Source organism: Suricata suricatta, chromosome 4, assembly GCF_006229205.1.
Source record: "Suricata suricatta isolate VVHF042 chromosome 4, meerkat_22Aug2017_6uvM2_HiC, whole genome shotgun sequence".
In the NCBI taxonomy this organism is placed as follows: domain Eukaryota; kingdom Metazoa; phylum Chordata; class Mammalia; order Carnivora; family Herpestidae; genus Suricata; species Suricata suricatta.
The window spans coordinates 102,131,760-102,157,752 of NC_043703.1; the positions used below are offsets into that span (position 1 = coordinate 102,131,760).

At 36.5% G+C, this 25,993-nt stretch overlaps 1 long non-coding RNA gene across 1 annotated transcript in view; it reads right to left on the bottom strand.

Annotated features, from left to right (window-relative positions):
• LOC115288997 overlaps positions 1-25,600 on the bottom strand; it is a 42,424-nt gene extending 16,824 nt beyond the window's left edge. Inside the window, exons 1-2 of the long non-coding RNA XR_003907317.1 lie at positions 25,494-25,600; positions 23,718-23,835 (exon numbers count right to left, since the gene is read on the bottom strand). This is a non-coding gene — a long non-coding RNA (uncharacterized LOC115288997). The remainder of the gene's footprint in view (positions 1-23,717; positions 23,836-25,493) is intronic.
• Between the last annotated feature and the right edge of the window lie 393 nt (positions 25,601-25,993).

A 25,993-nucleotide genomic window follows, 5' to 3' on the forward strand; every position in this document is an offset into this window, starting at 1 on the left:
ATATTTTGCCAGTTTCACTATGATATGTCGTGCCAAAGGCCGATTCATGTTATGTCTTAAGGGGGTTCTTTGTGCCTCTTGAATTTGAATGTCTATTTCTTTTCCCAGATTTGGGAAATTCTCAGTTACAACTTGGTCTAGTATCCCTTCAGGCCCTTTCTCTCTGTCTTCCTCTTCAGGAATTCCTATGAGCCGGATGTTGTTCCGCTTGATTGTGTCACTCAGGTCTCAAATTCTCCTTTCCTGCTCTGGATTAATTTCTCTCTCTTTTTTTCAGCTTCCTCTTTTGCTATAACCATATCTTCTAATTCACCTATTCTTCGCTCTGCCTCGTCAATCCTTGAGGTGGCTGCCTCCAGTTTGTTATTCACCTCACCTATACCCTTTTTTAACTCATCACATTGCCTAGTCATTGTCTCAGTTTATTCTTTGATGCTTTTCTCAACCCAAGCGATTAATTTTATGACACGTTTTTAAAATTCTTGATCCGGTATGTTGTCTAGATCTGTCTTGAGCAGTTCTTTGGCTGTGACTTCCTCTTGGAGGTTCTTCAGGGGAGAGTTCCTTCGTTTTGTCATTTTTGGTAGTTTTCTGTCTCTTGTCACCTTTAGAAAGCTCGTTGTGCACTGTGCACCTATTAATATTTCTCTGTTAAAGGAGGCTTATTGACTGTCCAGGGCCTGTCGTTTCAGGGAATATTCTTTTAATGGTGTCTCTCAGTTTCTCTTGTTGTGCCTTTGAATATTTTATTTCACTACTCAGCAATATTTGGGACTCGCTGTCATGCACACTTTGGCTTGTTTCTTGGTGTAGCCCTAAGAAGGAAAACAGACAGACACACACAGAGGGAACAGTAACACAAAAACTCACAGACAAATCAAACAAACAAACACATTAACAGGGGAAAAGAAAATAAGGAGAATGGGGAGGAAGGAGACGAAAAGAGGACAAGAAGAAAAGAAAAAGAAAAAGAAAAAAAAATAAAGGGGGTCAGAGACAACAAAGGACAGTGGACAGTCTAAAAGTGTATGACCAGTTGAGGGGAGAGGTAGGGATGAGATATAGGAGAATATATCTGGATTTGAAGAAGGCAAAGAAGAAAAAAAAAAGGGAGAAAGGAGAAAGGAAAATAAGGAGTAAAAATTTTTTAAATTTTAAGTAAAAAAAAGTAATAATAATAATAAATATGCACAGAAAAAGGCAAAAAGAAAAAAATGAAGAAAAAAAGAAAAAAATTATTTAAAAAGCAAAATCAAAAAAACATCAAACCCCCCCCCCCCAAACCAGCAGCTCCCCTTGTGGATAGGCGTGGTTTGGTGTGGTAGGTCTTGGAGGCTGCTCTCAGAGGCTCGGCCTTGGTGTCTACAGAGATTAGATAGGCGGCATGCCAAGCTCTGCTGAACTGTGAACTGTAGGCCACTCTAATGAGTCCGATCTCCTTTTCTCTCTTTGTATTTTCCAGGCCCGCCTCGGTTCAACGTTCCAGTCCATGCACTTTTTATGCTACCACAGATGAGATGTTTTTGTTTTGGTTGCTGGCTTCTTAGGGGGAGGAATTGGTTTGTCTTGGCTCAGGCTGGGGTTTTGGCTGCCCCTGCCTGAGGCGAGATGTGCAGCAGGAGGTGAATTGCGTGTGCACTGTCATAGACTCAGCCCCCAGCGGGGATGGCGTTAGCCTTGGGGGAGGAATGAGGGCATAGCTGTTGCCAGAGGCAGCGCTGGGAGCTGCTGGAAATGAGCTGGGAGCTCCTGCAGCCTACGCAGGCACCCAGGTCTCCACCCGCGTTGGACGGGAGCTCCCACCTCCCCTGCCTGTCTTGGGCTGGCCTGTTTTCCAATCTCCCCAGTTCGCACTCACTCACTCAGGTGTCCTTCAGGTTCTCTTCCTTCTGGAGTCTGTATTTTCTCCTGCTCTTGTAGATGAGAGTAATGTCCTTCTCAGTTCAATAGATGGGGCAGACGAAGTTTACAGAGCTCCCTTCCTCTCTGCCATCTTGGCTCCTCCCCTCTCTGTTATTTACTTTTTCAAAATATATTCATGTTGTGACTTCTGTCAGTTATTCATCTATTTAGCAGACTATACAGTACCGGTCACAAGGGAGTTTTCAGTCACGTGGATAAGATACAAGAATCAAGTAATCAAACCATACATAATAAAATTCAAGCAGTTGAATATAATTTTGAAAACTTGTATAAAGGTAGAGAACATAAAAGACCTCCATGAGTAAGAATCATGGAAAATGAGAATGAAGGTGAGATATTAATTACCGAAAGATGGAGTATTTGCCTCAGGCAAAGCAAATAGGAAAACCATGGTGTATTTGAAGAGCAAGGAGAAGTCTGGTGTCACTGGGGCATAGTAAGGGATTAGTGAGTAGCATGAGAAAAGATTGGAAAGGCAAACTGGGGTCAATAACACATAATAAAAACAATTAAAATAGTAGCAACTAATACTTATAGGTCTATGTCTATATGAATATAGTTTCATGTAACTATAAAATATAGATAGTTTCATATAAAGAGATAGTCATATAAATATATATATGAGTATAGATGTAGATATGTATTCACTTAATAAAATAAATTTACAAGGCAGATACTAGTACTATTATCTTTGTTTCCAGATGAAACATCTGAGACTCAGGTAATTTAACAACTCCTAAGTTCATCCAGCTAAGAAAGAATAAAACCAAAATTTGAATGTGGGCAAGTTAACTATAAGTCATGAATGCCTTTATATAGTACTTGTGGACTACATTAGTGTTAAACTTAATCCTAAATGTAGTGAGATGTTAATAACAAAGTAGAATAATAATGGTTCATGATAAAAGGAAATTTGGGCTTGTGGATACAAAGTAGATTGGAGAATGACACTAACTAGCAAGCTACAGGAGTAGGTAGAATACTCTGTCATCTAACACAGTCTTAAATTCCTTATCAGTTGTTTAGATGGGAGCTTTGAGGTCAGCTGACAATCCACCTCAACTGTTCATCCAAGAGGATCCTGAGGTCTGGAGCAGTTTCCTCTGCTCACAATTTTATGCTGCTGCTCTTCTTATATGAAAGTATAAGCAGTTTGCAGGATTGGCAAATTATTCAATATTCTAATATTTCTTATTGCAGGCTGAATAGTTGCCAGTAAGATTCAGATCCGTTTTATCAGGCACTCTTTCTTGAAATCAGATATTTGCATAACTCAAACCAATTTTGACTGAATAAAAAAACTTTTTTTTAATGTTTTTATTTATTTTTGAGAAAGAGAGAGACAGCATGAGCAGGGGAGGGTCAGAGAGAGAGGGAAACATAGATTCCAAAGACAGGCTCCAGGCTCTGATCTAGCTGTCAGCACAGAGCCTGACATGGGGCTCGAACCCACGAACCATGAGGTTATGACCTGAGCCAAAGTCAGACACTCAACCAACTGAGCCACTCAGGTGCCCCAATTTTGACCAAATTTTTAACTCTGATATAGACAGTAGCTCAAGATAGTGTAAATAAAAGAGGTAATAAGAGTATTATTTTAAGATTTACCAAAAGCTTTCTATATGTATTAGGAATATAGCTTTGAAAAAACATCTAGACCATTTCATATATTTATTCATTTACTTTATATATCTATGTCAAGGATATTCTGTGTATCAGGCTTAATACCCAAAATACTGGTATGTAGTGGCATATAGTCTATATATACCTGAAGTACTGGTATATAGTGTTGAACAAAACAAATAGAGTTCTTTTGTTTATGGAGTTTAAAATATGATGGTGAGAGATGCCTGGGTGGTTCAGTTGGTTGAGCGTCTGGCTTCGGCTCGGGTCATGATCTCACAGTTTGTGGGTATGAGCCCTGTGTCAGGCTCTGTGCTGACTGCTAGCTCAGAGCCTGGAGCCTGCTTCAGATTCTGTCTCCCTTACTCTCTGTCCCTCCTCTGTTCACGCTCTGTCTCTCAAAAATAAATAAATGGAAAAAAATTTTTTTAATATGATGGAGACATATTGTTGGTGGGAATATAAAATGTCACAGCTGTTGTGGAAAACAGTATAGTGCTTTCTCAAAAAGTTACTATATGACCCATTAATTCCACTCTTAGGAACGTATATATCAAAGAGAAGTGAAAACATTTGTTCATGCAAAAACATGTAAAGAAATATTCATAGCAGCATTTATAATAGCCTAAGAAGTGCAAATGACCTGAATGTCCATCAGCTAATGAATGATTAAACATTATATGATACATGCAAACTTCCAGGGAAGATGGTGGAATAGGATGGTCTTAAACTCACTTCCTCCTACAGTTACAATGAGAATACATTCACATCAGTGTAAATAACCCAGAAAATGACCCAAAGACTGTCAGAACAGAGTGTCCACAGCTAAATGTAGAGAAGAAGCCACATTGGAAAGGGTAGGAAGAGCAGAGACTTGGTCTGGAGCCAGACTCCTGGGACTTTCCTCAGGAGAGAGGAATGCGATGGGAATGTAGAGGGGAGAGGACCAGACCCATCAACCCAGACATGGGGACCCACACATGGAAGATGAAGCCCCATAATATTGGTCATATGTCATAGCTCAAGCATTCAGGCAGGAGGGGCCAAATTCTTCCTTCATCTTCCTTTTTGTTCTGTCTCCTCGTTGGATTAGATAATATTCTCACCCACAGTGGGGAAGACAGATTGCTTTTATGTGTCCACTGATTTAAATGGTAATTTCATCCAGAAACCCTTCACAGACACACCCCAAAATAACCTTGAGCCAAATATTTGAGCTCCCTGTGATCCAGTCAAGTTGACACATAAACTTAACTATCACATAGGCCCATAGTCATCCTGGACTTAGGGCAAATTTGTCACCACTAACAATGCAAAACCCTTCTGGGTGCTAAGTACCTTTTGAATTAAGAGGTCTTTCCAGTCTGGTTTGGGGAAATAGATATTATGTCTGTATGAGCCTAAGGCCATTCTTTTACCTGTGCCCCCTTAGGTGCCTTATTCACACATGTGCTAATCAGTACTCACTTGTATCCACAACAGGAACTCCCTGCATACATACAGAGTTACCTCTTTGTCAGGATCTCTCCTCTTCAGCTCTCTGTCCTGTGAAATCTAGCCTTAGATGTCCCTGAATTCTCACCTTCACCTACTTAGGGAGTTTGCCAAGGTACTTGTGGGTCTCTGTGTTGTAGCCAGGATATTCTTTCAAGGAGTAAGCTGTGACAACCAAGGGAATCACTTCATCATTTCCTGACTCTTAGGGAATACTGTCTTTTTCACCTAAAGTCAAGTCTCTGGACAACTAATGTTTCTCATATTTTGTCCTATTTGGTGGGGAGGAGGTTGTTTCAGGCAGGAAGGCAAATCCAATCCCCATTACCCCATTTTGGCAGACAATGGAAATCTTCCCTCAACTATTTTTTAATAGATGTAACAATAAAAAAAAATTCTAATGTATTTACCCATGTAGTAACCTTTTTTTTTTTTGGTGCTCTTCCTTCTATTGTTTGAATACAGATTTATATATACTATCATATTCCTTGTGTCTGACAATCTGCCTTTAAAATTCTTAAAGTGAACGTCTACTAAGAATAAATTCTTTCAGTTTTTGTACATCTTTAAACATCTATTTGAGCTCTGATCTTTGAGCTATAACTCACATACCATAACATTTACCTTTTAAAGTATAAAAGTGGATGGTTCTTAGTATATATACAAAGTTGTACAATCATCACCACTATATAATTCCTGAATATGTTCATCGCTCAATATTCAGTGGTAGTTATTTCCCATTCTTCACTCCCAGCCCTGATAACTACTAACTTACTTTCTGTCACCAGGATTTTGTCTATTTTGACTGTTTTTATAAATAGAATCATGAAATATATGGCATTTTATGTTTGATTTCTCTCACTTAGCATATGGATGTGCCGTATATTATTTATCCAGTCATCAGCTAATGGGCATTTGAGTTATTTCTGCTTTTTGGCTATTGTGAATAATGGTCTTATAGATATTCCTGTAGAAGTATTTGTGTGGGCATCTATTTTTAGTTTTTCTGAGTATATAATCAAGAATGGAGTTGGTGGGTCATATGATAACTCTAAATATCACATCTTGGAGAATTGCTTAACTGTTATTCAAAGCAATTTTATAATTTTATATTTCCATCAGCAATTTGTAAAGGTCCAGTTTCTGCACATCCTCACCAACATGTGTCAGCATCTATCTTTCTTATTGTAGCCATCCTAGTAGGTGTGTGATTGTATCTCATTGTGGTTTTGATTTGCATTTCACTAATGAAAAATGATAGTTAGCATTATTTTGTGTACTCACTAGAGGTTTATGTGTCTTACCTGGAGAAATATCTCCTCTTAGCCTTTGCCTATTTTGTTAAATATTTTTAAAACTAGTATAATATGTTCTAAGTATTTTATCCCATTCTATGGTTCATCTTTTTATTTTTTGATGGTGTCCTTTGAAACACAGAAAAATGTAATACAGTATTTCTCTTTTTTATTATTTATTTATTTTTGAGAGCGAGAGAGAGAGCTCACAGGGGAGGGGCAGAGAGAGAGGGGGGCAGAGTATCTGAAGCTGGCTCTGTGCTGACAGCAGACAACCCAGTGTGGGGCTTGAACCCATGAACTATGAGGTCACGACCTAAGCTAAAGTCAGACACTTAACCAATTGAGCCAACCAGGTGCCCCAGTGTAGTATTTGTTATAACTCAGGTCTTCTAGCATCCAGTTCTCCCAGTTGTTTATCTGGGAATGTTTTAATTTTTCCTTTATGTTTGAAGGACAGTTTGCTACATACAGCATCTTTGATTGACAGTCTTTTTCTTTCAGAATTTTGAAGATGCCATCAACTGCTTTTGGTCTTTCATGGACTCTGATGAGAAATTATCTGTTAGGGCACCTGGATATCTCAGTCCATTGAGTGTCCGACTTCGGCTCAGGTTGATCTGCAGTTCACAAGTTTGAGCCTCACATCAGTCTCTGTGCTGACAGCTCAGAGCTTGGAGCCTGCTTCAAGTTCTATGTTTTCCTCTTTCTCTACCCCTCCCCTGCTCATATTCTGTCTCTCTTTCTCTCAAATAAATAAAACATTAAAAAAATGATCTGTTAACCTTTTTGAAAATTCCTTACATATGTTGAGTCACTCTTCTCTTGCTGCTTTCAAGAATCTTTGTCTTCAAAAGTTGTATTTTGATGTCTCTTGTGTAAATTTATTTGAATTTTCCCAGGGTTGAATTTGTTAAACTTCTTAGATGTGTATATTAGCATTTTTGATGAATGCTGAAAATTTTGCAAGCATTATTTCTTCAGATATTCTTTATACTCCTCTATTTCCTTCTTCTTCTCATAAACATACTCTCCATTATGCATATGCTAGTATATTTAATGACATCCTTCTGGTCGTTGTTTATTTTCTTTTTTTCCCCATATAGTTTATTATCATGTTGGTTTCCATATAACACCCAGTGCTCTTCCCCACAAGTACCCTCCTCCATTTATTTTCTTAATTCTTTGTTTTTTCTTGTTTCTCAGATTGGATAATCTCAATGGACCTAATTTAAAGTTTTTTGTTTGTTTGAGAGAAAAGAGAGTGAGCACATGTGGGAGAGGGACAGAGCGAGAGAGGGAGAGGGAGAGGGAGAGAGTGAGAGTAAGAGTGAGAGAGAAAGCGAGAGAGAGAGAGAGAGAGAGAGAGAGAGAGAGAGAGAGCGAGCGAATCTCAAGCAGGCTCCGTGTTACAGCTCAGAGCCTGTCATGGGGAGTTGATCTTACAACCTTGAGTCATGACCTGAGCCTAAATTAAGAGTCAGATGCTCAACCAACTGAGCCACTCAGGCACCCCAAATTTAAAGTTTTCTTATTGTTTTTTCTGCTAGCTCAAATGTTGAGCCCTTCTAGTAAATTTTTCAATTCAGTTATCTTACCTTTGTAATCCAGAATTTTTATTTTGTTATATTTCATAAATTTTATCTCTTAATAGTCTCTATTTTGTAAGATATAATACTCATACTTTAATTTTTAGATATGGCTTCCTTTACTTCTTTGATCTTATTTAGATTAACTAAATTAAGTGATTTTTCTAGTAAGTTCAAGTTCTGGGCTTGAACTCAAGGACAGTTTCTACTGAGTACATTGTTTTCCCTGTAAACAGTGCATAATTCTTATGTCTTTTCATGTCCCCTAATTTCTGCTGAAAACTGGACACATCCATTCAATGTGGTGACCATGTCTTGCCCTACCACCAGAATATATTATTGTTGCTGTGGGTTTCATTGGTTTTGCTGCTATTTATTTTTCTAGAGACTCTCTTGAAGCAATTCTCTAGTGTGTATTTGTTGTTGTATATGGCCACTGAGGTCTTTGCTAGCTCAGCTCAGTGGTCAGCTAATCATTGCAGACTTTTTTTAAGTTTCACAGCCTTTGCTGATGGGCTCTGTGTATGCTAGAGTACAACGTCAGTGCTCAGGAAAGCAGTTTGCAGTTCTGCCTTATATTTCTCTTTCTACTTGTGCATGAAATCTCAAGGTCTACCAGAGATGAGACCTTAGGATTTTCTCGTATCTCCTCTAAGAATGAATATATTCCTGGCTATGTATGTCACCCTGTGTATGTTTGTGCTTCTCTAGTACCCTGGAACATATCTGAGATTTTCAAAGCCTACTGTTAATATCTCATTGCCCAGCTTCTCCCTTAAAGTTTTATTTTGTTTTGTTTTGTTTTGTTTTTTTCCTTTAAACTATTGTTTGCCCCAACTGTTGCCCCAACTCCTCAGGGAGTGTGATGTTAAATAACTGCCACTGAAAAATACTCCCCAAGAGAAAGACTCTTTACTCTGTGTAAGTCTATTAAATAAGGTCAAATGAAGACATCTACTCTGTATGATTATTTCCTGAGAAATTCCAAACAGTTCAAATAATGCCAGTTCTCTAAGAAAAGTGATTTGAGAGCTCCAGTTTTCTCTGCTTTCTCCAGTGGATGGTTAGGCTTCCATTTTTATCTATTAGTTTGGAACGACTGGTTTTTAAAACTTTGAGGCTAGGAGAGAGGTGGAGGAGTGTGGTAGAAGGATAGTCTTAACTGCCAGGAATCTCACTGTTCTTACCAAGATTTCATTATTTTTCTTGAATAAACACTCTTAAGTTTGTCAAAAACTTAGGTGAATTTCTAGAGATCTGAAAAAATTGATTTTGACAAACTTTGCTACTGTTCTTACTATTTTTATGAGAGGTGGATTTTTGGAAGACAAAAAAATGCTTTTCCATTTCAAATAATATCAGTTACCTAAGTTTTGAGAATAATACTGCATGTAGAAGCATGATAGAACTTTTTTCTTTTTGTACAAAAGATGTTGCTTTCCTGTCCCCTCCCTTGCAGTATTGCCTGTGAGAAGTCTGTAGTTATTCATGTCTTGGTTTCTTTGCATATAATTGTCCCTTCCCTCCACCCCTGGTTTCTTTATAACTGGTTTTATTCAATTTAATTATGAATAATTTTCTTCATGTATCTAGTGCTCATGGTTCATTGAGCATCTTGAATCTGTGAGTTTATAATTTTGATCAGATTTAGAAAAAAATCTAGCCATTATTTCTTTAAATAATTTCTGAACTTCTCCCTGTTCCCCAGCCTCTTTTGTAGCTCCAATTACACATTTTTAGGTTACTTTAATTTCTCCCACAAGTCATTGACTCTTTCATCATTTTTTCTCAGTCCTCTCTTCCCATTTTATTTTCTATCATTTATATTGCTGCTTTTGTTCTTTTATATATAATGTGACTTTTCTCCAGGTACCTTTAAGATTTTCTCTTTGTTGGTCTTCAGCAGTTTGACTTGAGTGTCTGGTTGTGGTGTTTTTTTTCTCATCTTTTTTTTTTGTATTTGTTTTGTTTATTTTAGTATTTATCCTGTGCAATGCTCTCTGAGCTTCTTGGATTTACTTTTTGTTTAATGTCTTCCATTATTATCCTGCATCATGCATCCTAAGCAGTACCTACACTCTATTTAAACAACCATTAAACAAATATGATAAATTTCTTATCCAAAAAGTAAAATTGAAGAGTAGTTTCAAGGGGGAAGATGAAAGAATAAACAAGAATTAGCTATTTTAGAATATTCTGCATCTAACTCAGGTCTCTTTAGGAATATCTTTTTTTAATGTTTATTTATTTTTGAGAGAGAGAGAGAGAGAGAGGGAGGGAGGGAGGGAGGGGGGGGAGGGAGGGGCAGGCAGGCAGGCATAGAGGCATAGAGAGAGAGAGAGGGAGATGCAGATTCCAAAGCAGGCTCTAGGCTCTGAGCTGTCAGCACGGAGCCTGATGCAGGGCTTGAACTTAGGAGCTGTGAGATCACTACCTAAGCCGAAGTTGGATGTTTAACCAACTGAGCCACCCAGGTGCCCCAGAAATAACTTAAGAGTAAAAAGTATATACCCCAATGTATGAAAGCTGTGCCCAACTTTCATCATCTTTAGAAGTGAAAATGTGCATATGAGAAAAGTGTCCATTTTTCATAGTAGCCAATTACATTCCTACCAAGACAGAAACAAAACTCATGCTGTAGTTTCACATTAAAACTATAGAACAAAAGCTAATCACCTTTTAATATGGGTGAATTTCACATCATTCCACATAATAGTCTTAATCATGGTATACTATTCATAGAGGTAAAACTTCCTTACAAAGTACTTCCATTATAAATAGCCTTTGTAAAGGTAATACTGGAAACTACTGTACAACTTTAGCATTATTTATACCTTCAGGTAACATATGATATAAAAGAGCATTTTGGAAAGTTTGAGATGGCAAATGCATTTAAGACAACTTTGCTGTTTCAAGTTCTAAATAATCTGTGCATATACTGCTTTATACATCATACAATTGATTTCGACTAACAACTGTTTGTAGAACAAAAGTGAATTTCTACAAGAAAAGTAGGATTCATTTTATTTTACAGATTGTCTATACAGATTGAATTAGTTAGAAAATTGTGAAATCTCATCTTCAGTTACTGCAGTTTAGGTGGAACTACATTACTAATTCATACCAAAAAAACCACTTAGTGAAGCAGAAGAGAATTAGCCTTAAATGTCACACTTAACAGCATTAGCTCTCAAAATACCACAGTTGGTTATGAAGATAAAATACATTCACAGATGTTCACAAAACCTACCTAATCATACCAACATTAGAGTTCAGAAGAGAGAACAATTGATTTCCTGAAGAAGAAGGTTTTTTAGGGCAGGATGAACCTAATGAAATGCAAAATCGTTACTAATAATTAATAACCTAGAGGTTCTCAATTCATCTATAGCTAAGAAGCAAGTAAAGGTCAATCTTAACAGAATATCTGTGAGCTGCCTAATAGCACCCCCCTCCCGAGTTACTAAAACCAATAAATATTGTTTTAATTGTAAAATGTGGAGAGCTTCAGAGTGCTTGAGAGACAGGAATGAGATTTTTTTCCTTCTAGTAGAATTTCATGAAAAGTATTATAAAGCAGGAAAATATCAAACCACGTATTTTCATACAGATATACAACATTCCTATGGGGGCAGCAGCCTGTCATTTTCAATTAGATGGCTTATTCTGACCATTATGCAGTTAAGTCAGAAACTAAAAAGGAAGAAAATACTTTTACATTTTCTGTAGGGGCTTATATGCCATCTCCATGGACAACATGAAATATTTGTGAGTATTAAATTTGTATTATATAATGTTAATACATAGAAAATACAAACATATATATTTGTGTCATATAGTGTGGAATAAACATTGGTGAACCCAGTACCTAGCTTAACAGCTAGAATATTAAAAATACTATTAAAACTCCTATGTATTCCTTGGAGATTGAGTCCATCTGCTTTGCTACACCCCCATCTCCACCAGTGGCAATTTTTATTTTGCTATTTTTTCTGTTAATAAAAATAATACTACTATGTGCAGTAATCCAAAATCACTCATTGTATGCAATATATTTCTAAGATTCATACAGGTTATCATACGTAAGAGTAACTCATTCATTGTTGGGGCACCAGGTAGCTTATTTGGTTGAGTGTCTCACTCTTATTTCGGTTCAGGTCATGATCCCCAGGTCGTGGGATCAAGCCCTGTGTTGAGCTCCACACTGAACATGGAGCCTGCTTGAGGTTCTCTCTCTTCCTCTGGCCCTCTCCCCTGCTCACATGCTCTTTCAAACAAAAAAAAATCACAATGATGATTTTATTTCACTAGGATATACACCAATGTGTTTATTCTCCTGTCAATAAACATAGCAGTCATTTCCAAAATTTTGTTTCTGTAAGACTTGTTTCAATGAATTTCCTTGACAAATTTTTGATCTCTACTGATGTATATATGCAAGAGTTTCTGTAGAGTGAGGCTTTTAAAACTGTGGATCACATCCTAATACGATCAATATGGTCACTTTCAATAGTTTGTCATATTTTTAAATAGAAGAGAATAGAAATGTTTCATAAAAAATGGTTTCAATTGTTTCTGTATACCTATACACACATATACTTACATATGTATGATTATAGCAGGATCACAAGGTAAAATTGAATGTAATGTGGATTAGGTTCATGAATGCTTGAAAAATCTATAGCTCTGGAGTGGAACTGCTATGTTACAATGTATGTTCATACTTCCTGTAGCAAGCTAAGGCCCACATGTTTTCAAATTAGTTAGAGCAATATGCAGATTTACCTAGTCTTCCAAGAATATACATTTTCCATATTATTACTAACATTTATTTGTTACCTATTTTTTGCCTATCTATTGAGAGGAAAATGATGTCTCATTTTGGTTTTTAATTTGAATTACCTGACCCATGATCAGGCTCAGTTATGGAAAGAGCCCAAATGTTCATTGACTGATGAATGGATAAAGAAAATATGTATGTATATACATACACAATTGAATATTACTCGGTGACCAAAAAGGATGAAATCTTGCCTTCCGCAACAGGGCAGGAATGTTTTGAATACTGATTCTATTTTATTGCTTATAATTGGTCTGTTCAACTTTTTTATTTCTTATTGACTCAGATTTGGGAGTTTATGTGTTTCTAGAAATTTGGCATATCAGTTTACTTAACATTCTCTTATAATCTTCAATATTTTTGTGATGTTGTTTATTTCTTTCATTTTTTATTTTATTTGACTCCTTTCTTTTTCTTAAAAATTGTTTTTGTGTTTATTTATTTTTGAGAGAGAGAGAAAGACAGAGCATAAGTAGGCGAGGTGAAGAGAGAGAGAGAGAGAGAGAGAGAGAGAGACAGAATCCCAATGCAGGCTCCAGGCTCTGAGCTGTCAGCATAGAGCCTGACATGGGGCTCAAACTTATGAACCATAAGATCATGACCTAAGTGGAATTAGGATGCTTAACTGACTAAACCACCCTCTCTTTTTCTTTTGTTAATGTTTGTTTATTTACTTGAGAGAGAGGGAGAGGGAGAGAGAGAAAGCAAGAAAGTGAGAAAGCACATACATGGGTGAGGGACAGAGAGAGAGGGAAAGAGAATCCCAAACAGCCTCCACACTGTCAGCACAGAACACAATGCAGGGCTTGATCTCACAAAACATGAGACCATGACCTGAGCTGAAATCAGGAGTTGGATGCTTAACTGACTGAGTCACCCAGTCACCCTGACGACTCTCTCTTTTTTTTCATTTCCATTTTTTGACGAGTCTGGCTAAAAGTTTATCAATTTTGTTGATTGTCTCAAAGAATCAGCTCCTGGTTTCATTAATGTATCTTATTGTTTTTTATTTTTAATTTTATTTCTATTCTAATCTTTAATATTTCCATGCTTCTATGGCTTTTGAGTTGTTTGTTCTTTCTCTAGTTCCTTTAGGTATAAATTTAGGTTATTTATTTGAGAATTTTCTTGCTTCTTGAGGTGAGCCTGAATTGCCAGAATCTTTCCTCTTAAAACAGCTTTTGCAGTATGTTTTCAACTTCATTTGTCTCCATGTTTGTTTATTTTGATTTCCTTTTTGGTTTCTTGGTTCACCCATTCATTGTTTAGTAGCATGCTATTTAACCTCCATGTATTTGTGTTATTTCTGGATTTGTATGTTTGTGTTTTACTGTATTACTATCAATTACTTAGTTTATGTTCATTAATATTTCCTTTATGTATTAGGGGGCTTCCATGTTGGGTTTATTCATAAATATTTACAATCTGCTTGCTGGATTGTTCTTTTTATGATTATACAGTGCCCTTTTTTGTCTCTAGTTAGTCTTTGTTTTAAAATCTATTTTGTTTAATATAAGTATTGCTACCCCAGTTTTATTTTCACTTCCATTTGCATAATAAATCCTTTCCCATGCTTTCACGTTCAGTCTGCATGTGTCGTTAGGTCTGAAACAGTGCCTTGTAAGTGGCATATAAATGGGTTTTGCTTTTTTATCCATTCTATCAGCCTCTATCTTTTGATTGGAGAGCTTAGTCCATTTACATTCAAATCATTGGTAAGTATGTATTTATTATATTTTGTTACTTGTTTTATGGTTGTTTTCATAGTTCTCTGTTCCTTTCCTCTCCTGCTCTCTTCTACTATGGTTTGATGGCTTTCTTTAGAGATATATTTGGATTCCCTTCTCTTTCTTTTTTGCATATCTATTACTGGTTTTTACATGGTGGTACCATTAGTTTGGATATAAAATCTTCTGCATATAGAAGTCTATATATTAAGTTGATGGCCACTTAAGTTTGAATCCATTCTAAAAACACCAAAGTTTACTCCTTTTTCCCCTATATTTCAGGCATATGGTGGTATACTTTATGCTTTTATTTTGTAAATCCCATGATTGATTTTATAGATATACTTAATTTTATGCTTCTGTGCTTGCTACTTTTCTTACTCCTACTTAACTTTTCTTTTTCTCAAAAAGTCCTTTTTAGCATTTCTTGTAGGGCTGATATAGTGGTGATTAATTCCTTTAATTTTTGTTTGTCTGGGAAACTCTTTATCTCTATTTCTACTCTGAATAATAGCATGGTTTGAAAGAGTATTATTGGCGGAAAGACTGTTTCTTTGGCACTTTGAATATATCATTGCACTCCCTTTTGGCTTGCAAAATGTCTGCTAAAAAAGCAACTGATAAGCTATGAGGTTTCTTTGTATGTAATTGTTTTCTTTTCTCTTGCTGCTCTTAAATTTCTCTCTTTATCACTACATTTTGCCATTTTAATTACTAAGTGTCTTGGTTTGGACCTCTTTGTGTTGATTTTGTTGGGGGTTCTCTGTACCTCCTGGATATGAATTTCTATTTCCTTCACCAGATTTGGGCAGTTTTCAGCTATTATTTTTCAAGAAATTTTCTGGGACCCCCTATAATGTACATATTATTGCTTTTGGTGGTGTCACTGAGTTTCCTAAGTCAGTTTTCATTTTTTATTTTATTTTTTAAATTTCTTCCATTAAGCTTGATTGCTATTACTCTATACTCCAGGTTGTTAATCCAGTATTTCGATTCCTCTAGTTTACCATTTTTCCCTTTAGTTATTGAATTCTTCATCTCTGATTTTTTAATGTTTTCTATCTCTTATAGGTCTCACTGAAATCTTCCACTCTTTTCTCAGGTCTAGTGAATATATTTATGATCATTATTCTCAAATCTCGTTCAGGCATATTACTGATCTTTGTTTTGTTTAGCTCTCTTGCTGTGATTTTGCCCTATTCCTTCTTTTGGGACATATTTCTCTGACTCCTCATTTTGTTTAACTCCCTGTGGTTGTTTTTTTTATATGTGTTAGGAAATTCAGCTATGTCTCCTGCTCTTGAAAGTGGTGGTCTTATGAAGAAGAGGTCCTCTAGTGCCCTGCGGTGTAGTGTCTTCTGTTCATCAGAATCTGGAGGTACAGAAGTGTCTCCTATGTCTAGTGTGTCACCCTGTTGTTGTCACTGAGCTGTCTTTGCCTTCAGTCTTGCCATTTGAAATGTATCTCTTTGCCTGCTGTGGGCAGGGTTTGTTCCCTGTGTTGTTAGTGGGCCAGTCTGGGCTGCATTGGGCTTGAGTTGAGTCAGACCAGGTGTTTACCAGAGCTGTGATTGCAACAAACTGCGGTGTGCTCTACCTGTGTTGTCCTCTCAGAATTTTTAGTGGTTAGGTGGGGCCTCCAGTCAGAGAAGATATCTGTCTTTAGGCTACTGTTGGGGCTGCATTCTGACTGGTGTGTGTGTGTGTGTGTGTGTGTGTGTGTGTGTGTGTGTGTGTATCTTTGGAGAACTCCTACCAATGAGAATCTGCAGGAGATAAAAAAGGCAGGTTGCATGATGTTAGCAGAATTTGCTCTAGTCTGCTATGGGAGGGGACTTGGAGATGTTTTGGAGAGCCAGTTCAAGGAGGCAGATCAGTAGGAGAATGTGAGGGAAGTATGCTGCTTTAAAACTAGGTGGAGAGTAAAATTTGTGCTGTACTGGTTCTGGCTGGTGTCCTTGTGTTTAGGCTAGAGGGAAATGACACCTGCCAGCTCTTTTCTTCTTTGAAAAGTTTCCTAAAGATCCCTCCTCCATCAGAATATTGTCTGAAATAAGTAAATAAATCTTTCCATATATCCCAGGCATATTTCAAAGTGCTGTTTCTATGCTGTATGGCACAGGGGCTGCTATAGTTTCTCTGTAAGGTTCAGGACTTAGTTTCCTATAGCTCTCTGGCTTTCCCAGAGCTCTGTTGATTTTTAAAGTTCCAGGTGGTTAAGCCCTACTGATTATAAGGACTCAAGAAATTAAGCCCTTCTGGCTTTCAACACCAAGCGTTATGGGGATTCATCCCTCTTGGCTGGAGTGTTTGGTGTGGGGTCTGCTCCTCTCCCTTTTCCATACCAGTGGTGTCCCTCCCTCCCTCAGTGTCATGGGTCAGTTTCATTCCCCATAGTGTCTCTGTGCTTTCTGCCATTTTCAATGTGGCCTCTTCTCTACATCTAGCTGTGAAGAATCGCTTCTGACAGTCTACAGGTAACTTTCTGGGTTATTTCACTGATGTGGGTATTACCTCGGTGATTTTGTGGGAAGAGGTGAACTAGGATTCTTCTACTCTGCCAAATTCTAGAGTAGGAAAATTGAAATTCCACAATTATTGATCTCTAATCTGTATATATTTTTTATGAACTGTGTTGCTATGAAAATTCTTGTACATGTATCTTGGTACATATATGCATGTTTCTATAGGGTATCAGAATGGAATTGCTATTTCAGAAGTTATATAAAAGTTCAGTCTTACAAAATAAGGCAAAATTTTTTCCACAGTGATTCTGTCAATTTATACTGCCAACATGACTATTTAATTGTAGATATTGATCCACATAATTTCAAATGCTTGTTGGTCATTTCTCCATTTTAATAATTCTTGTGGGTGATAGTAATACCTCACATTTTTAATTTACATTCCCCCTGAGTAATGACTCTTAGCTTGTTTTTCTATATTTTATTGGATATCTTTTGCAAAGTGTATGCTCAAGTGTTTGGCCCATTTTTCCATTAGGTTTTCTGTATTTTCCATATTAACTTGTAAGAATCTCCTAAAATAATGATGTGTATTCTAGCATAAATTTGTCAATTTGCCAATATCCTATAACAATGTATATTTTACCTCTTCACTTCTCTGATGGTATATTTTAGTGGACTTTCAATGTACTCTTGAATATCTAGTTTTGACATATGCTAGTGCATTTTTAGGATGTCTAAGAACTCTTTTCCTAATTCAGATTCATGCAATTTTTCTTCTGTATTACTTTCTGGAAATGTTACTGTGTTAACTTCACATTTAATATCTTTGTCTTGAATTATAATTTTGGTATGATATGTAGCAATGCTCCATTTCACCCATATCTGCATTCAGATTCACAGAACTATCTTTACTTAGTGTTTTCTGTATCTTCTTTTTCATTAATTAACTATTCATTGTTATAAGCTTTCTACTCTGTTCCATTTGTCTATTTATATATGTTTTCAACAATATTACTGTGTCTGTATTACTAGATTAAGAAAGATTTGTATCCTTCTAACAAGTTTGAGCAAACTATGGCAAGTGGGTCAAAATCATCTGATAGGAATTTTCCCCTTGTAGAATACATGTTTGGTAAGATTGGTGACCACTAAGAAAACCAAATCTACAGTGATTAGACCATGAAATACTGCTTTTGGTCAGAGAGTGAGCCATTCAACACAGAACCATAGAAATCACATAAAAAGCAAAGAGTATTCATTGTGTTCATCTTTCCATCTGAAACTGGTGCTCATGTATATTGAGATACAAACTTTGTATTGAAATGTGGATTTGGGTTAATGCATTCCTGAAACCTTGCTGCTTCCATTGATATACATTTGAAAAAGGCTGGCTCTGTGGTCCCAGTGAACCCAGTAGTCATGAAATAGAGAACATCCAACTGCCTCCACCTACCACTTATCATCAATAGCAGAGTGTTCAAACCATATGTGCTAACTGCCAGAGTGACTCAATCCTGGGTCACTGGACTATATACAGAGTTGTTACATCTGATGATTTAAGGTGCTAGTGACCGCAGATACATGTATTGTAACTACAGATGCAACTTCTTTGGCTTATTATATTTCTTGGAGGAAATTCTTGGTGCTGAGCTCCTGTCCTGCTGCCAGGTTCTGAGCTTAGAAATGCTAGTGATGCTGGAGCGCCTGGGTGACTCACTTGGTTAAGCATCCAATTCTTGATTTCGGCTCAGATCATGATCTCATGGTTTGTGGGCTTGAGCCCCACATCAGGTTCAGCACTGCTGGTGCAGAGCCTGTTTGGGATTCTCTCTCTCTCTCTCTCCCTTTCTTTCTGCTCCTCCTCTGTTCATTCTCTCTCTCTCTCTCTCTCTCTTGCTCTCTCTCTCTCTCTGTATCAAAATTAATATATAAACCTAAAAAAATACAAAAAAAAATTCTAGTGATGCCTTTAACCTCAATTCAGCATTATTGAATGATGCCAAGATCAAGGAGTTCAACTTAAGGTGGTTTTTTCCCCCAACCATTTTTTACCTTGGTAGGCTCTCAATGTGAAAAAAACAGTGCCCCAGCAATCTTTTGGAGGGTGAAAACTATAAGATCTAGAATTAAGAATTCTTGTTCAGCCAAACAAGGAGTTTCAAAGCTAAAATCTGCACTGTAATTTAAGAAAAAAGATGACCTTAAATCTGGTTCACAGAGAATAATATCTCCAGTGCTTCTTAATTTATGTGCTAATGATATGGCATATCATGGCTAATAACATCAATAATAATATAGAATACTTGATATCTATTTGAATCATAAAAAATAAAATTCAGTTTCAGGTTTGAAGTTCAAAAACCATTTTATTTTTAAACATTTAAGGAGAATTGAAACATTAGACTGAGAAAATAGATATCTTTTGTGAATAGTCAATCTGTAGTACTCTTTTATGGAGAATCATTGCTGCAGATTATATTTTTAATGTGATTAATGCACGTTTATGAATGTGGCTCTAAATTAAGACTGCTTATTTTCTTTTCCATTTTTTCATATTGGCCAGATTTTGGGTAATAGTTTATTCTTCTTGTCCACTGAGAGGTAATTTTAAGTCAAGTTGACCATATAGGGAAGTGAACTATTATAACCAAATGATATACAGGAATAGCCTCATTATATTGATGTAAGTTTGGCAATGACAAAAGTGCAACTGGTTTCTCAAATTGCTTGACCGTGGATCAGCAGAGTGCCTTTATCTTCTGGTCCTAACTCTAGCAAGGAGTTAAGTGGATAGCGGTCCCCTATTCTAAGCCCCCACCAAAGCCATCTAAGTTAAAGCTGGAGACATAATGTTATAGCCTTTGTCATGCTATTTGACCATCCAAAATCTTTTCTTAATTGAGTATAGTATATAAAAATTTATAGTAAGTATGTGAAAATACCTGTGTGATCATCACTGTGGGCAATAAAGTGAATATTGCAAGTACTCAAGGAGCACCTAACATACTTCCTTCCAGTAACAAAACCCACTATTCCAGCAACAATGTGTGAGATTTTCCGTTGCTCTAAATCTTTAGCAACATACAATGTCAGTATTTTTCATGTTAGCCATTCCCGTGGGTATGTGGTAGCATTATAGTGTGATATTAATTTAGGGAAATTCCTAGGGAATAATAACTGTCAGGTCCTCCAAGCCTAATTCCCTACTCAGAGATTCCAAGACTTATCAAATATCATGACTATGTTTAATTTCTACTTAAACTATTTAGAATGACTTATTATTGTTTGCAGCTAAGCATCCCTACTGATATTGAGGAGAAATTATATATAATGTTGGGAGTGATTGGTTTAAAAAGAAAGACATTTACAGAGAAAAAATGGCATAGAAACGGGCAGTATATAAGGAGAAATAAACAGTTGTCTGATAGGTTATTAGAAGTAGATAAGCCTGGGCAATGATATTATCTTTAAAGATCAATTCTATTTTTTTATACTGCCCTTTTACAGTGATTAAAAAAGGACTATTACCAGTATATATGCTAGAATTTTGAGAAATCCATAGGGACAACTTTGGAAAAGTGAGCAGTGGATGCACTGACAAAGTTAGAGGAGAAAGAAATTATAAGGCAAAAATTCAACTTTGTCTCATGAAATACAGGTGCTTCTTGGTACCTCCCATAATCCTTTGTATTTTCGTAAATAGTGCTTACACATTAACATGCATCCTTTTACTCTTGTGTAAAAAAAGAAGCACTGTTTTTGCCCAGGGTTTACCAAACCTGGATGATCATTAAAGTCACCAGTTCTGGGGGCACCTGGGTGGCCCAGTGGCTCAGTCGGTCAAGCATCCAACTCTTGAATTTGGCTTGGGTCATGATCCTGGGTTTATAAGCTCATGATCTGGCAGTTCGTGGGTTCAAGCCCTGTGTTGGAATCCACACTGACAGTGTAGAACCTGCTTGAGACTCTCTCTCTCTCTCTCTCTCTCTCTCTCTCTCTCTCTCTCTCTCTCTCTATCCCTCTCTCTCATGCATGTGTGGGCGCGCACACACACACACACACTCTAAAAATAAATAAATATATAAAATAATTATAAAAACTTTAAAATCACCAACTCTGTTCTTAAACCCAGTTAAAATAAATGAGAATTTCTATATGGGCTCTGGAAGAAGGTGGTTGTTGAAGCCTTAGGTGGTTTGGGTGATCATGAAGATTTGAAAGCTATTGGCATAAACTTCAGAGAAATCAGCATTTTATTTTTCAGGAAAGTTTCGGGACATTTTCTCTTGGAGAGTAAACTACATAGAATGTATTTACCCTATGTAAATCCTTTAGGCAAATCCTATTTATGTATAAAGAGAATGTAACAAACTTATTTGATTCAAGTAACCATTGGGTGTTAATTTTATCTTGTCTTTCTTGATTTTTTTCTGAATTTTTGTAATATGATATTTCCAAGTTCAAGTTTAAAGTGAAAAATATAAACACGAATTGAAGTTAGAAGCAGTGTTTTTGGGTATTATCTCAGCTACTTTAACATCTTGAGCACCATTTTTCCTAATGTATTAAATAAGAATATTGTCAGACTTTGTGTGAACTTTATTTGAAAGGTGTGTGTGTGCATGTGTGTGCACGCCTGCACATGTGCCTGTCTGGTTTATGTATATGTCTGTGAATACCAGTTTTAGTTGAATAGAAGTCATGTTCTAAGTGTTTCCTTACTTTCTTAGGTGCCATTTTATGAAAATTAGATTAACTAGCATCATTCTTCTCTTGCTTCTCAGTACCCTTGTTGCCTGACAGATTGGGGACAGTGTTTAATATTTAATTATTATTACATAACAGTTTACTATTTCCTTCTATAAACTAAAAAAAATTGTTTTAATGTATCTTGAGTCTTTATCAGATTATCCATATACTGGTAACACTTTTCTGAGTTCTTTAAAAAACATGGCTTGTAATGGTGGTCATTCATTTGACAGATATTTATTGAAGATGTTGTCTCAGGCACTGTTCTTGTTTCTGGAGGGTATAGTAGTAAATAAAAGAGACTAGGTTCTGATTTTTGAGAGAGTAAATTCCAGTAGTTGGAGAATATACAGTATGAATGGGAAACCATCAATTCCTCCAAGGCTCATGGAATCTAATTTGGCCACTCATTTGCCTTTTCATTAAATTAACCATTTGTAGCATGAGAAAAGAAATATGCAAATGTATAACTTAGGTTATGTTCAGAACAGTACTGGGAAATAAGTAGAAAATAAATCTTTCCTATCAGACTGTGTTGACACTCACGGTGTATTGTTTATAAAAAAAAATTAGGTGGAAAAAAAGAGCAAAGGTTTTTAAAGGCACTGCTTGAAATCAGGGTAAGAGGTGGAAGGATTTTCTATTCTCCAACACCGACACCCTTGAGGAGAAAAGGTTAGCTACTGTGAAGGTCCAGCATGATCATGAAGGATCCTATGGGGATAAGACAGTTAGAGCCTGAGAGCTGGATCTAAGTTGTCAGCAGATAGGACACACTAATGTAAGTCAGCAAAGCAGTCAGGAATAGAAAAATGAATTGATAAGCTTTTTAGTTGAAAACACATGTAAACCAAGATTTAAGAATTTGAAGATGGAAAACCTAGAAGGGAAACAGAATTATAGTTAGGCATGGGTGTGGTACAGAGAACGGGTGTCTGGGAATAACTTTAGTTATAATAATATTGCTTCAGACTGCCGTGTCCTTTTGAGCCAGTTATCCTTGCCTGCCGCAAGGCTTTGAGTTTCTACACGGATAAGTGAGGGGAAAGGAATTGCTGTTCAAGTCTGTTCAGTATTTAATAGGTGTCATTTTATTCAATCTATATCCCTTATTTTAAGTGAAAAACCAAGATTTATAAATATCTAATAATATTCTATTATTTTGATACCAAGTCCTGTTTAGATAAAAAAATACATGACTCATGCATATCAAGTCTATACTTATTTCAAATAAATCTTTTCATGTCTATTAAAATACTTATTAACACACTGCTAAAGTCAAAGCAAAGTATTTGTATCTCATAAGATGTGCAGTCATGTGTAAGAATACACACTTCCTAAACTTAGGTTTTGAGGCTAGAAAAACTAAACTCATAATGGTAGCATGTTGGGTATAAGTGTTATCTTTATTTTTCACCCTTTTTCAGCAAAGAATTTGATGGTGTTTGTCTTTTATGAAAAGAAAATTTTCTCTGACAAGATTATTAATGAGCTAATACATGAAGATACATGAAGGAAAAACATTAAGTAGAGGGAGAATTCCAGGAAAAGTGAACAAAGGCAAAAAGCCTGTGCAAAGATTCTGTGGTGTAAGAGACATAAATTCTCCCGGAACTTAAAGAGTCCTTGTGACTAGAATGCAGAGACCTGAAAGAACAGTAATGTTAAGAGTCAGGCATGGTAAGAGCAAGACCATATAGGAAATGGAAGGCCATGTCAAGTGCTTCGGTCTTCATCATGAACTCCATAGGAAGCCAATGGATTCTTTTAATAAAAAAACTGATAAAGTTAGGTTTGTAATTTCTAGATAACTTGGTCTATGGGTTGAACACTTATTAGAACAGGATAAGAGTAGATATAGGGAGGCCTATTAAGAGGCTATTTTAGGAGTGTAGGAGAGGGATCGTGGTGGCCTTGGACTTTGGATTTCACTTGAGGAAAAAATAGGACCCTAGAGTACCTCCTGGATTTCTGACTTCTATAACTGAGTTGAAGTTGTTAGTACTCACTGTGGTGGAGAACAGTAGGAAAAAGAGAGTCATTTTGGATATTCTTTATGTTATCCCAGTAGGAACATTACATAGAGATTGGAACATGAAGTCCTGGAGTTCTGAAGAATGGTCTAGCCTGGAGAGAAATGTTTGCAAATCATTAGTATATCAGCAGTAATCCAAGCCCTCAGTTGGGATGAGATTCCATGGGGGAAAAAGTTTTGAATGGTGCAAGAGGAGAGCTACATCTGAGCTTTGAGTTACTGAGAGAGTACAAGGGGACAGGTCTGTAAGAATGCTAAAGGCCATCATAGTATCACCTACAGCAAAGAAAGAGAATCTTATGAATGAAAGAGGTTAACAGTATTGAATCCTACTGAGGAGTCAAGAAAGACAGACTGCAAAATGGCAACTTTCTGCTATTTGTGTATGTTGAGTTAAGCAGGCAGCCTAACTGATCTCTTCTTCATGCCCACGAGTTAGGGTGCTTTATTTCCCAGTAGTTTTAATGCTAAAGAGAGAAAATGTATCTTTGTGTGCAGACATTTAAAAGTGTTATTATTTTTCTGGGGCAAATGTGAGGATACAACTGATGACCCTGGAAAACAATTCCAGGGGGAAGAGACTAGAAACTAGGCTTGGAGGTACTGACTGGCACTATCACTAAATTAGATTTCTCCTGCTGCTTCATTCTCAGCATGGTTTTCCATGGCAACCAAGTTTAAATCGTTCTGCCAGGTGAACAGGTCAGCACAATTACAGTCATTTGTCTTACCACTCTTATTTGTCATATTAGGAAGTCTGCTTTTTTGTTTGGGAGCCTATTAAAATTTGGTCAAACTTCTTGTCATTGTTTCAGTTCAAATCCTTTAAAAGTTCTTTTGCAAGCAAGGAAAAATATATACTAAAACTAAATCTAAATTAGGAATAATTTTCACCATATAAATTGGAATCAAGTTTTGAATAGAAGAATATAATGAATTTTAAGTGTAAAAGCCTATTATGTCTTGGTGGAGGACACGAAGGGCTAGATTAAATACATTTAAAACTCAAATAGTCTGAAGTAAAATATGTCACTTTGTGAAGCTCAGCACGCTTTAATAAATTTACTTTTGTTACTGAAGACAATAAACATAATCAATGAATCCTTAAACTAAAAGCATAAACATAGCTGATTTTTTATGTGTGAAAGGTATGAAAGATAGTGGTCCATTGCTTTTAATCTTCACACATACTACCCAGGCTCGAAGAAAAAAAGTCCCAGTGTAATGTTGGGACAGTGTAATATTGACTGACAAAAATGGTTTTCCCAACGTGACTTTAAACAGTGACTTTTCCAAAGTGATGCAGATTGGTCACACAAGCCTCTAATGTGGCACTGAAACCTGGCACAGGATCATTTAACCATGTACACTGCTATGTGCACTGTGAAGTGACAGATATTTGGCTACTGACTGTTCACATGCCAATAATTTTGGTTAAGTTTTAAATTGATTTAGTTTTGATTTCTAGGAACTAACTAATTGTAAGGGTCTCAAATTTGTTAATTTATAGTTTTAAAAACTGCCACCTTGAGATCTTTCACAGTTCCTTCTAAGTTGAATGTTTCATTTGGAGTGAAAAAAAAATGTGAGCATGACATGACTCAATTTAGTCTTAGGTCTCGAGAAAAGTACAGGCTGAGAGTGCAGCCTTTAGAAATCACAAGCCATTACTGCGCCACAAAACTGAAAAAGGATTAAAGCCCAATTAGTCATTAAATATTTACTACAGTTCAGTGTTTGATTTGATTACCTTATGTCGATTTCCAGGAAAGATAATACAAGTTCGTTTTTATCTGTGCCCTGAGCTACTGATTGTTGTGGATCATTTGTTCTGGGCATGATCTGAGCTTGCGGATGTTTAACTTCTCCAGCATTTATGACAAAACAAAGCAGGATTGCTTGCTCACAGAAGCGAGCAGTGTGGCATAAAGGTTCTATTTTAAGCTAATGAATTCCACTTGGGACAAAAGTGCTCTAGGTTTCAGGGAGAACCAAACACTCATGAAAGATGGTAATTTTTTGAAAATCCTACAAGGGAGAGATTTCTATATTTCTGAAAGAATGGGAAGATGGCCACCCCCCATGTTATTATATTGTTTGAAATTATGCTGTTAACAGACACACAAATAATGACAGTAATGATGAGGTGAAAGTTTTGGGTTGTAAAGTATCTCTCTCAATGTGTTTTTTTGATGCTGCATGCACACAGGCACACATGTGTATGTGCCATAAACTCTTTGAGCTTTGTTC